Consider the following 16802-nt stretch of genomic DNA (forward strand, 5'->3'; position numbering starts at 1 on the left):
CCAACGCAACTCAGTCATCGAACTTTAGCCCAACACCAACTTATATTATATCATTACGGTGACCAGCATAAATGAAACAGTCACCGCTACCAAACAAACGATGACCTTAACAGAGCAATCTTACCCCGAGGCAAATCGACATGTTATGGTAAGTTTTAAGAAGCTGTATTAGTTAGACATCATTATTTGCACTGCCTGTTCAAAACTATGAAGATCTTTCTGGCAAATTGCTTTATGATAGGCATGCTTCTCAGAGCTAACGGTAAGCAGCGTTGGTTGTAATATTACGCCAGTCTTGTAAATTCAAGGTTCGTTTACTGTAATCTTTAGGTCTTAAATGCATGACGTGCAAAGACGCGAATGGTTTTGAACAATGCGATGTCAACGGGAGGTTGCAAACATGTATGACAAACCAGGTAAAACTTGCAGTAAAATGTGTGTACCTATATTGTTAACGTCCGCAAATGAAATCTTTTCATCACAAGGAAAAGGTCTCGTGGTAATGATATAAAACACTGTAAAAACGTTTGGAATAAAACATGTGCCTGAAACGTTTTTTCGGCACTACAGTTACAACATTGCGATAAGGAAAAGTAACTAACGATTTGCAGATGTCCTGTGAAACAGTTGTGCGTCGTTATGGAGATCATCTAAGGGTCACAAAGGGATGCAAAAATGCGGAAGCTTGCAGAAGCAACCAAGTACAGGTGGAATAGAGTGCTTTATGTGTACCGACATTTAACTTATAAAACAGGCATATTGCCTATACTCCCATGTGATTACAGTGTAAATTTAAATGCTTTTCACAGGTGCTGTCACTCTAAATTAGTACGCATGTTAATACTGATTATAGTAACGTTAATGAGTCTGTTTAATATAAACAGAACCACAGAAGATCAGGAATTTCTACACAATGCAACTCAGATCAAACCAGTACAGTATGCACGTGCTGTTGTAAAATGGATTTGTGCAACGCTGGAATGCCAACGTGTGTTAACAATTACCGGAACCCGTTTCCAGGTTAGATAATTGAACTTAATTGGATACAAGTACACTACAATTTCGACGCAAGAACACACTTTTTCGCAAAAAATACGTTTTGGTGGTTTCACGCCTACGGCATAGAAGCTTTGCAAAACACGGACATAAAATTAATTATCCTCATTTCTGGAAGAAGACGTTTAATGCTTTGAATAGTAGAGATTAGTGTTCGTGCAAAAAGGCACATGTTTGGTTTTGTCTATTTTTTAGTCCAAGACTGTCCACAAGTACCAACCAACTTTCCTCACGGAAACATTCGGTGCCACAACGAAAACAAAGCTGGATCAGTTTGTGAATATCAATGCACTGGACAGGATTACGGTGTCTGGCCAACTGAACGTAACACAAACGTTTGTCTTGGCAATGGAACATGGGCTCACAAGGAGCCTTGTTGCACACGTAAGTTTATTTCATAGGTGCTTCTACAGCAGCTAGCCAAATGGTGTGTTTTTCTTAGGTCCCTGCCCGCCATACTATCTTTTGGATGACTTACTGCTAGTTCATTTCTCTGACATTGAAGAAGAATTGTTTCAATTTCTAGTTAAAGGAATTGCATAGTGCGTTGTTGACGTTGGTAACGTGAACCATAAGACTGTAGTTGTTGACTTGTAGCCGGTTTACATGTTTAGTTTTACACACTTAAATCAGTCTATTTTTTATTCACTTAGCAATTTAATATAAAAATCCAAACCAAATACTTCGAAAGTCCTCATCCAAATAGAATCGAGAAAAATACGATTTAACATAAAACACGTAATTACTTCTTCAACAGTGCTGCAATTGCCGAAGACGCTACGAAGATATCTGTTATGTACTTTAGCGGACGGCCAATTGAATCAACAGCCGTACGGTTTAATGAGTATGGTACAGACGCGAGACGTCTGGAACAACTTACAATGGAAAGAATGAAAATAGTAAACGAAGGTCCGTGAATATCAACTGAAATGTGTGAACCGAAAACTGAGAACCATTTCGTTAATTGTAATTGAAGTCGATTGCTGAACTGCAATGTTTACACCAGTGGTTCCCAACCCAGGATAAAATTCCTCTCAAGAGAGGAAATTACTTTAATTTGTACATGTGGTTTGACAAAGAATAAACTCTTCAGATCTGGGGATTATAACCTGTGTAGTTAATAAAAGAACCCATTTTGAATAGTCGACTTAGCATTTACTATAGTCGTTTGTGGCGGAGTAAAAATGTTTTGATTTGTTAAGGGAAGAAATCGTCGATATAGGTTGGGAACCACTGGTTTTAATCAGTTTTGTTATTTTGTCCAAAATCGATCATTGTGATTAGGTCCAGTTAACATCGGTGCTGCTATGCGATATGCGTTGGACAACCTTTTAACTGGGAAAGCTGGAATGTAAGACAACAGAGTCCCGAAAACAATTAATATTATAACCGACCGGAACTCAGATGACGATATAAAAGCTGTGTCGGAAGAAGCAAGAAGACGTGGGATTTTAGTGAGTTGAATCCCAACACAAAAAATCGTAACAAGCCGGGCCCAATTGGTAATGCGCGAATCCGGGAAATAATCCTGTCGTGGATTTGAATTCCGCAACAAGCTTGATTTTCTAGCCTATATGGGAATGCTTGGTGACGGCTTATTCGGTCTTCAAATGGCCTATGATTTATGCATAAGTGTGTCGTGATCGCTGGTCTTTATTCTGCCAAGATGAGCATATCTTTAATGCCTTATAGGCAAAGTCTGGAGTAGTGGAGCAGGCTTTTTAACCAGACAGTGGTCGTCTTTAAAAAATAATTAGAAACTTGCGCGTTCCACACGTTTAACTTCGAAGTTCCTTTGGACTTCTGTGTCTCATTTTTTTGTGTCTATGTTGAGGATTTGGCATAATAAAGGCGAAAAGTATGTTATATAACAGACAAATTGTGACTGGGTTTCGAACTGTTATCTTCCATTTAACCTTTTAAATGTTAGGTTTATGTGGTGCCCCACCTAACAGAAGGATACGAGTTCGACCGCAAGCAGCTTTTGGACATGACAGGAGATGAAGAACATATATTTCCATACAGCAGAAATGACCCCGAAAGTGCTGCAGCACAGATGCAAGACATAACCAATCACTTTTGCAAGAATCCTTGTAATCATGTCCTACACGATCACCCGTAGATCACATCACGTAATAGAATTGTACTTGATATCATGCCTTTATTTCAATTTTTGCATCTTTAAATGCAAGGTACACAAAGATAATTTTAAGACAACACATGTGTTTGCTTTATTTCTGCAATATTATCCTTGTTTATGAAACAATAAACTTTTGTTAAAGGCAGACGAAGAACATATTTTTCCATATACCAGAAATAACCCAGAAGTGATTGCAGCCCGGATGCAAGATATGGTCAATCACTTTTGCAAACATCCTTGTGATCATGTACTACACGATCACCTGTAGTCAATGATCACCTGTCAACAGAGACGTGCCACAGAATAGACCACAAAAAATAATTTTGCTTGTAAACATTTACCCGTTTCTTTCTGCGTTATTATGTGAATATGATGTACATGTGAATTATTTTGTGTAACAAACACTGGTGCATGATAAACCTCATCACAATAAACTCATAACGCACCTATTTTGAGTGTTGCTGAAATGGAAACCGCACTATAATGTCCATGGAAAACTGCACAGCACAAAATTTGTGTGTGTTTTTTTTGTGTTTTTTTGTTGTATTTTTAGACAATCAGGCGACAGTCCGAAAACTGAAAATTGCCCTTTGTCGTGTCGTTATGCAACAACGAAACGAAAACAGGGTCATCAGTAATAAAACAGGGTCATCAGTAATAAAACAGGGTCATCAGTAATTGTGTTTTGTTTATGACACAAAAATCAGTATAGGTTACTGCATAATCATCATTCATGTACTTTCTCCGCTATAAGATAAAAGGTGTTAATAGCTTAAAGTGAAGGGGAGAGAAGACGTGGATTTTTTGGCAAACACATAAAACATGTTATTTTGTAGAGTGGTGTTGATTCCTGGCCATTGTTCAATTCCGGGTTATGTTGTTGTATGAATAGAGATTCAAGAAGCATTAATTTGTATCTGTGTTTTGCCGATTCAACCCATGTGTTGTAATGCGTCTCCCCTTTTTAGGGGCAGTTTCCCATCAAGTCCATAAGGAACTGGGCCGGTTTATCGACCGCATTGGCGAAGGAAAAATCCGTCTCCGATTTATCCACGAGACGAATAAACTACAACGCCTTTTTCCCATCAAAGAACACCAGCCAACAAAGTCTTTTTCTAATGTGGTTTATCGCCTAACTTGCTCTTGCGGGGCGTCATACATTGGTCAAACCCGACGCAACCTGTGCACACGTGTAATGGAACACTCCAACAGTACAAAGTCGCACGTCTGCTCGCACCTCCAAGAACACCCGACCCACCGTGTAAACTTTTCCGACCCAGACGTTTTAGGCAGCACAAAACACAGATACAAATTAATGCTTCTTGAATGTTATTTTGTGGTTTATAAAAAACAAGAACTAATAATTAAACAGCGAACCATCACTCATGTTTCAGACGACGAAAACATTCAAAGGCTCAGTGCGACAAGATAAAGCATTCACCTTTGACGTTCCTTACTTACCCTAGCAAAATCGGATAAAATATAAACAAGACAAATAAAGTATACTCTACAGTTGGGTAGAACAAAATTTGTTCCGACAAGGGTATAGAAAGCAAAACCAAAACATAGGTAAACTAGAAGGGTGGCTTAGCACATATTGCCCTTGCACATACACTATGATCTATTTTAAAACATAAATATAATTCCTTCACTTATTTTATATTGGGTCCCATATTTGCCACCGTCTTTTAAAACGTTAGTTGTTTCTGCAGGCAGAAACTCATGGGTCCCCACACATGCAAAGTTGTAAACACTGCATTTCAAGAGATAACCATAAGAAACTTTGGTGTTGTAAAGTAAAACACTGTGATTGGTACTAGGATTAAATAGTCATGCTATGCAAAGTTCAAACTATACAAATCGACTCAATTCAAGCATTGTTTAAAGTTTGTCTAGTTTAAAACAAAGAAGTAAAACACAACAATCGATACCTATAAATGGCATAACATTTCCAACAATTGCCCACTGTTTAAAAACTCACCCATTTTAGGGGGCTAGCAGGGTGACTATTGGGGCTACAGGGTTTAACACAACAATCGTCATTTGTAAATGGCAAATTGTACAAGCTATCCAAATTTCAGCCAATTCCGACCCTGTTTAAAAAATTTATCCTTTTTAGGGGGCTAGTGGGGTAACTGATGGGGCTACAGGGTTTAACACAACAATCATCATTTGTAAATGGCAAATTGTACAAGCTATCCAAATTTCAGCCAAATCCAACCCTGTTTAAAAATTCACCCATTTTAGGGGGCTAGTGGGGTAAATGCTGGGGCTACAGGTTTTAACACAACAATCATCAATTGTAAATGGCAAATTATACAAGCTATCCAAATTTCAGCCAATTCCGACCCTGTTTAAATATTCACCCATTTTAGGGGGCTAGTGGGGTAACTGATGGGGTTCTTCACCCTAATGTTGAAAATATGAAACTGCAATGACCCAAACAACAATCCTGTAAAATTTTGTCCAAATCGGCCAATGTTTCAATTTCGACCACTAGGGGGCGTTTTAACCAACAACCGTAATAACTTATGACGTCACAAGATGACCCAAACAACAATCCTGTAAAATTTTGTTCAAATTGGCCAATGTTTCAATTTTGACCACTAGGGGGCGTTTTAACAAACAACCTAATGACTTATGACGTCACAAGGCTGTGAACAACCCCCTTGACTGCTATCCGCAAACACGTTCACCAAGCAATCCTTAAACATGAGTACCATATGTAGTTGTCTTTATAACATCACACAAAACTAACGTTTGTGGTGCGCACAAACCACATTTTACATTTTGGGGTCTAGCGGGGTAAATACTGGGGTTATCATGACAAACGAAGCAGATGGCACATCTACACAACTATATCTACCATCTGTGAAAGTTTCATCCAAATCCATCAAACATTTCAGGGCAAAATGGGGTGGACAAACTTCAGGGAAGAAAAAAAAAAAGAAGAAAAAAAAAGAAAAAAAAAAAAAAGAAATCGAGTAAAATCAAGATGTGTCCCCTTCAAGGAAGGGGACCCATAATTATTGTGTGCCAATTGCGTTGTCGTCCCTTATCATATAAAAAAGTTCAGAAAAACGTCCAGTGTCAGCCTAAAATCGAGTGGTAACAGTCCCTAATTTCAAATAAATGGTAGTTTCGAATTGCCGACCTTCTGTAGGGGGTGAATACAAGAAAGCTTGCAGGCCATACTTGCGGCAAACTTATCGTGTACCAGATCATATCATGTCGCACAAAAATGGCATAAATGCTACTTGTTAAAACGATAAGGATCAAAACGTGTACTAGATTTAAAATACGTTAAGCACCCTGAGCCAACATTCTTCCCCCAGGCTGATAAATAGGTGTTAAAATGATCCGATATGCGGCATCTTACTGCATTTGGTAATCGCGCAACAAGTGACGGTACAGCATGTTGGCAGCGACTAGACGTTTGACAATGAAACCTTTTGTGTTTGGTTTTTGTTTGATACTTGGCTCTTTGATTTGTGCAAATGGTAAGCAAACAAGCGTGGGAATGGATTAGGAGGATTTAACTATAAAAGATGTTCTTTTAGGTTTGAAGTGCATGAACTGCAAAGGATCTAGCTTTGAAGAATGTGATGTAACTGGAAAACTGGAAGAATGCATGCCAAACCAGGTAACAGCCATAAACTGTAATTCGAAATGTTTAAAACCTGTCGAAGTTTGGGTGTCATTGACCTAACTTCTATTGTAGAGATCATGTGAAACAACAGTTCGGCGAAATGGCCAAGGTATGACAGTCTCCAAACAATGCAAAAACGCAAGAGCTTGCAGAAACAATTTCTACCAGGTACAATACTTGCTGGTTTTACCCCGTGTAAATTTATAAGCTGTATGAATTTGGTTAGAGCGTTAACGCTATAAAGCTATTTGGGAAGAGGTAAAAAAGTAAAATGTTTTCAAATTTCGTACCTCAGCAATTTTTTTTACACAAGTATATACAAATACAAGTAATCCGAACCTTACATGCGAACCTTTTTTAATTTTGCATTAATAGAACTACGGACGAGCTGGCAAATCAACACAATGCAACTCTGATCAAACCAACTCATTCTGTACATGCTGTTGTGGAACAAACTTGTGTAACACCGGTGCGCCAACTTGTGTCACACATTATCGAAATACACAACCAGGTAATTATTCGTAACATCCTTATAAGTGACAAAAATACACCTTTTCGGAAAACATTTTTTTGCAGTATACGACTGTCCGGCAGAGCCAGTAAATTATCCTCATGGCAACATTGAGTGCTACAACCAAAATCAAGTTTGTGAATATCAATGTACTGGAAAAGATTATTCTGTTTGGCCAAAGGGACGCGATTTAAACGTCTGCCGAGGAAATGGAACCTGGTCTCAAGAGAGGCCTTGTTGCGCACGTAAGTTTATGAAAATTACGTGAAAGTTAAGAACATGGAGTAATGATTTCGCTCTTGGCCTAAATGTGATAGAATAACTTGTTTGTCAATTTAAGGTCCATGTCCACCATATTTTCTCTTTGACGATGTTTTCTTAATGCATTTCTCTGGAGAAGGGGCAGAAGAAACTTTTCAAATGCTGGTTGCAGATCTGGTATAGTAAGTTCGCCACGGAATATACTTTTATGTCGCACATATTCAAAAGCAGAGGTGCGTTAAACCCCTGGTTAAAACTTGGCAAGGCCCTATCTATACATTAAAACAAATAAAACAGTCGTGAATAGGACAAATCTATTAAAACTTCATACTGGGGCCCCTTCATTTTGTCGCCCATGTCTGTAGACCGGTCTGCACAGCTTATGTCTGACACTATTTTTGTACCCAAAATTAGTCAGCAAAAAATAACTAAGATGGTGACACATACGTATTAGTATGTTAATAACTCTTTTATCTTCAAAACGTATGTAAAATGCGCTTAACTCTTAACCCGTAACAAGGAATCACAGCAGTGCATGTATGCTGTAACTACAAAAATTTCCGTTCGCCGACTTTCATTATCAACGATGAGCTGGAATTTGAAACACCGCACTGGTAAAAAAACAATTAACTTTGTCAAATGTTAACAGCGGCTCGATAGCTGAGGATGCAGTCAAACTAGCGGGGTTGTACTACAGCGGAGAACCTTTGGAATCAAGTGTGTTTAAGTTTAATGAATATGAAAGCAGGCGTGAACGTTTGATGGAAATAGTGAGTCAAAGATTCCGACAAGTGAACGAAGGTCAGTTCAAAGATACAATTCGTGGTTAAGGCCCATGCATGTAATAAAAGCATTGGCCTCGTGCATTTGAGTTATGGTCATGCTGCTTTCAAAAAGATAGCGGTAAAGCGAATGTTGCTAAGAGCAGCATAACTAATAAAAATGATTTCATATAACTGATGATAGGATGAGCATTTGCCGAAACGCTTAAAAAATAAAGCATGTCGTTTTTTGGGCATATATTTGTGCCGTTATTTTCACCATTAAACTTAAAAACAGATCCGTATATAGTGTTCCGATGATTTAATTTTGGTTAAGAATAACAAAGTTTTGTTTAAATCTAAATTAAGTAATAGGCTATATAAAAGAGGAACAGGACAAGCAGCAGTACTCGGGTAAACGTCTAATTAACTTCTGCTAAAAAAAATACAAAATTTAACTTAAAAAATGGCTAATAAACACGTTTTCTCTTCTATAGGCCCAGTGAACACCGGTGCAGCGATACAGTATGCTCTGGACAATCTGTTTACCTCAGAGGCCGGTATGAGAGACGACCGGGTGCCTAAGTCAATCACACTTATAACCGACAAAAATTCTGACGACGACGTAAAAGGGCCTGCGGAAGAAGCCAGAAGACGTGGCATTTTGGTAACTATTGTTTAAAATGTTGTCGAAAACAGTTAACCGTGCCACCGTAAATATTGTGCCGGGAGAGATTTCAAATTGGGCCGCACAAAACAAACGGTTCCATCCGAAGAACACAATTGTAAAGTTTTCGATTCCAAAATTTTTAATTAAAAGTGTCAAAATTTTGCAAAAGTTATCTTCTTGTTTTAGGTGTATGTGCTCGCTTTTGAAACAGAGAACTATGAATTCAACAGTCGACAACTGTTGGATATTGCTGGCGTCCCACAACACATTTTCCGTCTGAACGGACTCGACTTAGAAGTTCTAACTGCTCAATACGAAGAGATGACAAAGCATTTCTGCCAAAATCCCTGTGACCATGTGTTACATGCACATGAAAAATAAATAAACGAATAATATGCACATTGATTGTATACGTCCTTGGATAAATGATGTGTTATTTTTAAGGTTTTGTTGTTGTTGCTGGTAACATTTGTTTGTGTTGTATCCCTAACCAAAGACTTAAATTTCTTATTTCTAAAATACTAAAAATACTAATATACGTTCAGAATCTTATGAAAATACACGGTGAAAGTCAGATTAAACTGCGTCTATTTTGTAAGCTTCAGATAGAACAAAGGGGAATTGAACCTGCAAAATATGTCTTAAACAATGAACGCAAAAACGTTACCTACTAAAATGTTGCAGATGTAACCTTAATAGACACAGATATGTAACCAAACGGTACAAAATGCCAGCGAAACATAACAAATATGTGTGTGGTTTGAAAGATTGCATTTGAATACACCAAGTTTGAAAAGCATTTGCAAAGTTTCAGGTTAAAAAGGTAAAGTTTCTGACGCCCTTGTTCAGATTGAACATTTAGAATGTTACACATCTTTGCATTGTTTCAAAAACATTGTGCAAACGTTTTTTAAGTGGGAATGTCTGTTGTTTTTAAGCGTGAGATGGCATTGCCGAAGAGTGATAAAATCTCAAATTTTTGACAGGCAACTGATCATGTTACAACACAAACGTTAGAAACCGGTTTTGCAGCCAGATAAAATCAGCTTTAAGTGGCCAGTATCTGACCACGGCAACTTCCCCTTTGGCAACGAAAACTGATGCACGGAAAGTGACTGCAAGTGAATCTTGTTGCGCCTTATTTCTGCAAGTTGTTTGCATGCATTGATTGCATTGGAAATAAGTGAAGTAAGCAAACCAATGCACTTGATTATGAAGTTGGCCAGTTCCTTTTTCCTATGCTGCAGTTTGTTTTGGAGTATTGGTTTATGTCAACGGTAAGTTAAGATGTGTAAGTAATAAATAATGTTTGTTAATGCATTGATAGATTAGCATTGGACAATGCTCTAAAACTCGCTGTTTCCAGGTTTAAAGTGCATGAAGTGCCAAGCCTCCACTTTTGAAGAATGTGACATCACAGGAAAGCTGGAGCGCTGCATACCAAATCAGGTTGGTAAAGCAAAGAATTTGAGTATGAGTTTTAAAGTACCCTTATACGTTGTCTTTTAGAAATCTTGTGAAACGTCCGTTAGACGAGAAGGCGGACATATGACAGTCACCAAGCGATGCAAAGACGTGGGTGCTTGCAGAAGTAACTTTTTCCAGGTAAAAAGAAACTTACTAGTTTCTAGATAAATAGCTATTTGTAGTTTTATGTGTTTTGGATGTGATAAACAATGTTGCGTTTTAAACATACGACTGAAAGTGTAATATAGTGTGATTAAGGTTATGAAATTACACATCTGTTGCGCGGACCGACCCGAAAGTAGCGTTATTTTACAACAGAACTACGGAAGATCAGGAAAATCAACTCAATGTTACTCTGATCAAACCAACTCATTCTGCACGTGCTGCTGTGGTTCGGATTTGTGAAATACTGGAAGACCCACTTGTGTCACGCATTACCAAAACACTGGTCCAGGTATAACTTAGTCACAGACAAAAATATCAGCAGTGAAAATCAGTGGACGAACCTATTTTGCGCAGTTAATGATTGTCCACAAGCACCGGCCGTTTTTCCGCACGGCAACATCACATGTTACAACGAAAACAAAGCTGGTTCAGTTTGTGAATATAAATGCACTGGAAAAGACTACTCGGTGTGGCCTAAAGGCCGCGACACCAATGTTTGTCGAGAAAATGGATCGTGGGGTTTTGAGGAACCATGCTGTGCAAGTAAGTTCGTTGATTGTTTTTACCCAGATTTTAACATACTAAGATAATTTTCTATGTTGGTCGAGCCTCTGTGCTATGACGTAAATGCACGTAACTCGTTTCGAGATACTACGTCAACATACATGACGTAAAAAAGAAATAATCCAGAATTAAAATTATACTTATATGATGTAAAAGGCCAACGCGAACAAATGTAAAAAGACTCCCAAACAACAGCACTTTTCTCTACTATATTTTCACTGTACACATGGTTGCAGGTAACATCAAGAATATATTTGTTTGTCTAATCCTATTGTTATATAGGACCATGTCCACCCTACTTTCTGTTTGATGATCTATTTCTTTTTCATTTCTCTGGTGAAAAAGCGGAAGAAACGTTTCAATCACTGGTCTCAAACATTTCATAGTAAGACAGTATAGTTGACAATGTTTTACAATTAGGCCATAAACCAGATTAGATGCAGCAGATCACTTCATACTAAAGAAAAATTTCAAAGCCTATAAATTGAGGTTAATTTATTCTTTATATTTCTGAGTGACAATTTTGTGTAACAGTGGAGTACTCGCGGAGGATGGAGTGAAAATAGCAGCAATGTACTTTAGCGGAGAACCGGTGGAGTCCAGCGTAATAAAATTTAACGAATACGGATCGGACAGTAAACGTTTACAAAGACTAACAGATCAACGGTTACATCGTATCAACGATGGTAAGAAACCCTTAATGTTTGTCGCACAAAGACTATAGAAACACACTTATTTGCGTATATTTGAAAAATTACAACGACATTTATAATCAATACCTACTAATGAAACATTTTTTTTTTTTCGAAAAAGAGCATATAAAAGTATATCATACATTAATTGAGTCTACTTTTAAAACGTTGACACACAAAAACGTAAAGCACAACTTGCTTATAACGCCCAGTTTGAAATATATCAGCATTGATTCTGAAGATTTCCGTTTATGAAAACCTAATTTGCGCGTGAAATTTCAACCTCTGCTTAGTCGTTAAATGTTTTATCTTGTTTTTACAGGGCAAGTAAATATGGGAGCAGCAATACGTTACGCATTGGAAAATATTCTAACTCCCGAAGCTGGTATGAGAGACGACAGAGTACCAAAGACACTTTAAATTGCCATAGACAAAAACCCAGACGACGACGCTAAAAGCGCAGCAGAAGAAGCGAGAAGACGTGGTTATCTGGTAAAGAATTGCCTAAAACGAAATATCAGTAGATTATTTAGCTGAGAAATGAAAACTATTTATTTACTCGGGTCAAAAAGAGCATTTTTGGCGTCTTTTCCCAACAAAGAGTAGAAAATACAAGCATCAGCAACAGTGTGTTTTACAGTAAATCGTTTTGTGACTTTGTTTTCAAAGGCCACGTTTTTGTTAAAGGTGTATATAATGGGATACGAAAACAGTAGCTACAGACTGGATCGCAAAAAGATGTTGGAAATCACTGGAGATGAAGATCATATCTTTATATTCGGGGGATCGGGTTCAACCTACCTCGAACTTGTTGATGATTTTATGGAGCATTTCTGTGGAAATCCTTGTGAACATGTGATGCATGATCATGAGTAAAAAAATGCATTGTAAAATGTGTTAAGTGACCAATATTACCTCGCATGATCATAAGTGATAAAATGTATTGTAAAATGTGTTTAACTCACCAATGTTACTTCGCATGAACACCAGTGATGAAATGTATTGTAAAATGTGTTTAACTGACCAAAATTACCTCGCTTGCTTAGTCCCATGTAAATTTACTTGGTACATAATTCTAACAAATGATGAAGTGTTACTTTGTAAATAGGCAATAAAAGCCCTGGCAAAAATTATAAAGGAACAGTACGTTAGCAAACTTGGGACAGGTTTAAAGACAAGACAATTCAGCAATCAGACGAAACGTTAGATCTGGCGAGGAAAGATGTTAAAATTGCGAACTTCTTGGAAGTCTGTTAGATGGATTATTAAAGAAAACTAACAAACACCATACGGAGTCATTTGGAAAAGAAGGTGAAAGATTAAAAAGCAAATCCGTATCAAAGTTCATAAACATAGATTCATACCCTTCTAGCATATATTTATGATACACGCCCCAGGGCACAACAAGTGTATTGAATAGATTAGTGTGCAATTTGGTCAATGTGCTGTTGAAAATGCACAAACTGTGCTGGTAAAAATAACATGTATACAGTGAATTGTTTAGTCTGCTGTTGTCTGTTTCTTGGTTTACTGTCAATGGTGAGAAAAAATTATTTCGAGTTTAATGGCGTAGATTAAAGTTATGTTGTCTGTGCGTTTAGGTTTAAAATGTATGACTTGTCAGGGATCTGGCTTTGAAGAGTGCGACGTTGCAGGGAAGTTAAAGAAATGCATGCCGAACCAGGTGTGTTACAAAACAAACGCTTACCACATACAAGATATTGCTGCCAGGCATAATATCAAGGTTACAGAGCTCTTCTGGCAAATGTAATTTTTAAACCCTGATGAAAACGACCTGTGTAGGTCTATAAACAGGGTTGCCATCGACATGAAACCAAAAATAAGGACAACCGAAAAATTAACTTTTCATACGAAACGAAACAAACGTTTTTGAACAAATATTTGCATGTATACGAGCCATGACATATCATATGCAATATTTGGACCAGAAAAATCTGTTCCAGCAACTCCTCGTTTATATAAAATACTTCGTGCATCTCACAACAGCTCAGGTCTAGGTTTACTTTTACTTATAGCAGGGATTTGACTGTCATTTCACTAAGTTTGTTCCTTGTAATTGTTGAAAATAAGACAAAATAAGGACTAGAAATAAGGACAATAAACGTTTCTAAGACATAACCCTTCAAAATAAGGACAAATCTTAGAAATAAGGACGGTATGGCAACCCTGTCTATAAACTTGAAACGCTTACCATGTTCAGCTAGTGCACATTTTGGTATTTGTAGAGGTCATGTGAAATCACAGTTCGGCGGTATGGCAGTCATTTGCGAATCAATAAGGGATGCAAAGACAGAGGAGCATGCAGTAGCAACCAATTACAGGTAAACATTACACCTGATTTTATTACCTTTGCTTTTTGTCCTATACTAGCATTGTAATGTGTAACATACATTGTTTTTGTAAAAAACAATCGTATGTTTGCATGAAGAACTATGGACGCTCAGGAACATCAATGCAATGCAACTCAGATATTATCAATTGAACGACCCAAGTATAATTGATAAGTGATAATAAAACCTCAATATAAAAACAAAACCAAGTCTTACCAAATAAATTTTCTTACAGCTAAAACTTGTCCATTAATCCCGTCCCAATTTCCTCATGGCGATATTCAGTGCTACAACAAAAATAAAGTTGGTTCAGTTTGTGAATATCAATGTACAGGGAAAGATTACTCAATTTGGCCGAAGGAACGTGGCATTAACGTGTGTCAGGGCAACGGAACCTGGGCCCGCGAACCACCTTGCTGTGCAAGTAAGCCTGACAATTCCTATCAAACAAATTATTGCAAAATAATCTGTTCGGTCTTCTTTCAATATGGGTCATGTCTTTGTTGGTTGATTATTGGCCTTTTTGTTATAGTTATTTTAGAGTAGAAAGTCGGGTCGGGCTTTTCTGGTCGTTACATTCTGTGTCAGTATATTTTTGAAAATTTAACTAACTAAATAGTCGATGGCTGGTGACTGGACCTGGCCTAATGTCAAACAGCTCTAAAACGCCATGTTCAACACCAATTGTCTTTTGTTGTCAATTGTGGTTGTTGTTTTTGTCTTTACTGAGGCTTAATGAAGAGGCCTGTCAATCAAATATTCGAGCCTAAGCGGGCTTCTCATGATTCGGGTTCGCGCCGGGTTTCGGGCTTGTATATTCGCATTTGGACCGGGTTCAAGCTCCAATTTTAGGCCCGTTTACAACTCTGCGTTATAAATTTGATTTGGTAATTATATTTTAGTCTGCAAGGTTGGATGTGGTTGTATAGAAATTCGTCCATTTTTCAGGACCATGTCCGCCATATTATTCCCCATATTTCTCTTTGACGATGTTTTACTTTTCCATTTTTCCGGAAAAGGAGGAGGGATACTTTCAATCAAATGACCGACATAATTGTGTAGTAAGTCTTAAATTTTATAAACATAACCAACATAATTGTGTAGTAAGTCTTAGATTTTATGAACAAATACTAGATGATTTAAAAGTAGCACTTAGGTCTATTTCTGATTTCATGTATGTTTTTAGTCATAGGTTTAATTGTGATTTTGAAAGCATGGCGCATAATGTACGGGCTAAATCGGTGTTCCGTTATTATTTGGTTGTCGCGAGTGCGAGTTTTGTAAGGCTGTCGCATTCATGCCATGAGGAAGTAAACTACTTTAGTAAAATACGCATTTATGCACCAACAGTGGCGCCATTGCGGAAAATGCTGTCAAGATATCTGGCCTTTAATTTAGTGGAGAACCTGTAGAGTCCAGCGTTTTTAAATTCAACCACTATGGTGCTGACGAAGGTCGTTTGAGGCAAATCTCCCGAAGACTACTTCGATTCAATGAAGGTACAAAAATATTTGATGGCACAAAATTCCTCTTTTGCATTCTTTGGGCCAAAATGACCCAACTAATGACCGATTTAAAATCCTTTAATGTACATTATACTCAGGTCCTGTAAACTTAGGCGTATCAATGCAATACGCACAGGCCAACCTGTTCACAGCTGAAGCTGGAATGAGAGACAACAGAGTACCCCAAAATTTCAACATTATAACGGATAGGAATTCAGACGACAACGCCAGGTCTGCAGCAAATGAGGCCAGACGACGTGGTATACCGGTAAATCAGATATTGCAAAAATAAACGATGTAAGCGGCTGGAATTTATTTAAAAATCTGTGCAGCCTGGATCTGCACCGACCGCCGCACTAGGGGGTTTCCTAATTTGGTTTGAACGCAACACTGTCTGCCTGATGGTACAAATTTCTGGTTGGTTGCACAACAGCATTGGTTCTCTGTTAAACGAACCGAAACGTGCCACAATCGGCAATTAAAACGCATATTCAATATGGACGATAAACTTACATTAAGAAATATGTCACGTTAAGAAAGTCAATACCTCTAACTCATACACAAACCAGTATTACGACATTTAACTTATACAATATACACATGCAATTACGTACCAACTTGTTAGGAATCCAGGGCTGAATTACAGTTACTTGACAGACTAAGACATTCCAGTATTTTTATAACCTTTAGCAATCATGCTTAATTAGCTGCACATAATACACGGTAATGTTAGCACATAAATATCTATAAAAAACTACATTAGGTCCACCACAAACTGCAACTACTAAAAGGTCTGTTCACAGCACAGAAAGAAACTGTAAAACGTGGTTGGCACAAGATTGCGACACTAATGACATCACACGCATTGTTACGTTTGGAGATTTCTAACCAATCATGGTAGGCGCCTTGTTACGTCATAGTCAATGAAGTCAGGTCACTGACGTGAACCAGAAACAGGGAAAGAAAGCACATACAAGTCATTTCTCGCTGTAACACTGTACTATTGTACA

The 16802-nt window shown here is 37.8% G+C and overlaps 1 long non-coding RNA gene and 2 pseudogenes across 3 annotated transcripts in view; all 3 read left to right on the forward strand.

Annotated features, from left to right (window-relative positions):
• Positions 1-190: 190 nt before the first annotated feature.
• On the forward strand, positions 191-3600 carry LOC145219883 (uncharacterized; annotated as a pseudogene). The gene is made up of 9 exons (XR_013857929.1): positions 191-262; positions 331-416; positions 612-707; positions 885-1020; positions 1252-1440; positions 1499-1598; positions 1814-1965; positions 2341-2510; positions 2987-3600. The product of XR_013857929.1 is annotated as an uncharacterized LOC145219883 (transcript).
• Positions 3601-10157: 6557 nt separating this feature from the next.
• The window catches only part of LOC145219884 (uncharacterized), an 8821-nt pseudogene continuing 2176 nt past the window's right edge, over positions 10158-16802 (forward strand). Inside the window, exons 1-11 of the transcript XR_013857930.1 lie at positions 10158-10325; positions 10415-10497; positions 10558-10653; positions 10834-10969; positions 11035-11223; positions 11527-11629; positions 11779-11930; positions 12259-12428; positions 12624-12808; positions 15686-15786; positions 15891-16060. The product of XR_013857930.1 is annotated as an uncharacterized LOC145219884 (transcript). The remainder of the gene's footprint in view (positions 10326-10414; positions 10498-10557; positions 10654-10833; positions 10970-11034; positions 11224-11526; positions 11630-11778; positions 11931-12258; positions 12429-12623; positions 12809-15685; positions 15787-15890; positions 16061-16802) is intronic.
• On the forward strand, positions 13544-15328 carry LOC145218683 (uncharacterized). Its single transcript, XR_013857692.1, has 4 exons — positions 13544-13620; positions 14183-14278; positions 14523-14711; positions 15236-15328. It is a non-coding gene; the product is annotated as an uncharacterized LOC145218683 (long non-coding RNA).

Source organism: Phallusia mammillata, chromosome 3 (genome assembly GCF_965637545.1).
Source record: "Phallusia mammillata chromosome 3, kaPhaMamm4.hap1.1, whole genome shotgun sequence".
Classification (NCBI taxonomy): domain Eukaryota; kingdom Metazoa; phylum Chordata; class Ascidiacea; order Phlebobranchia; family Ascidiidae; genus Phallusia; species Phallusia mammillata.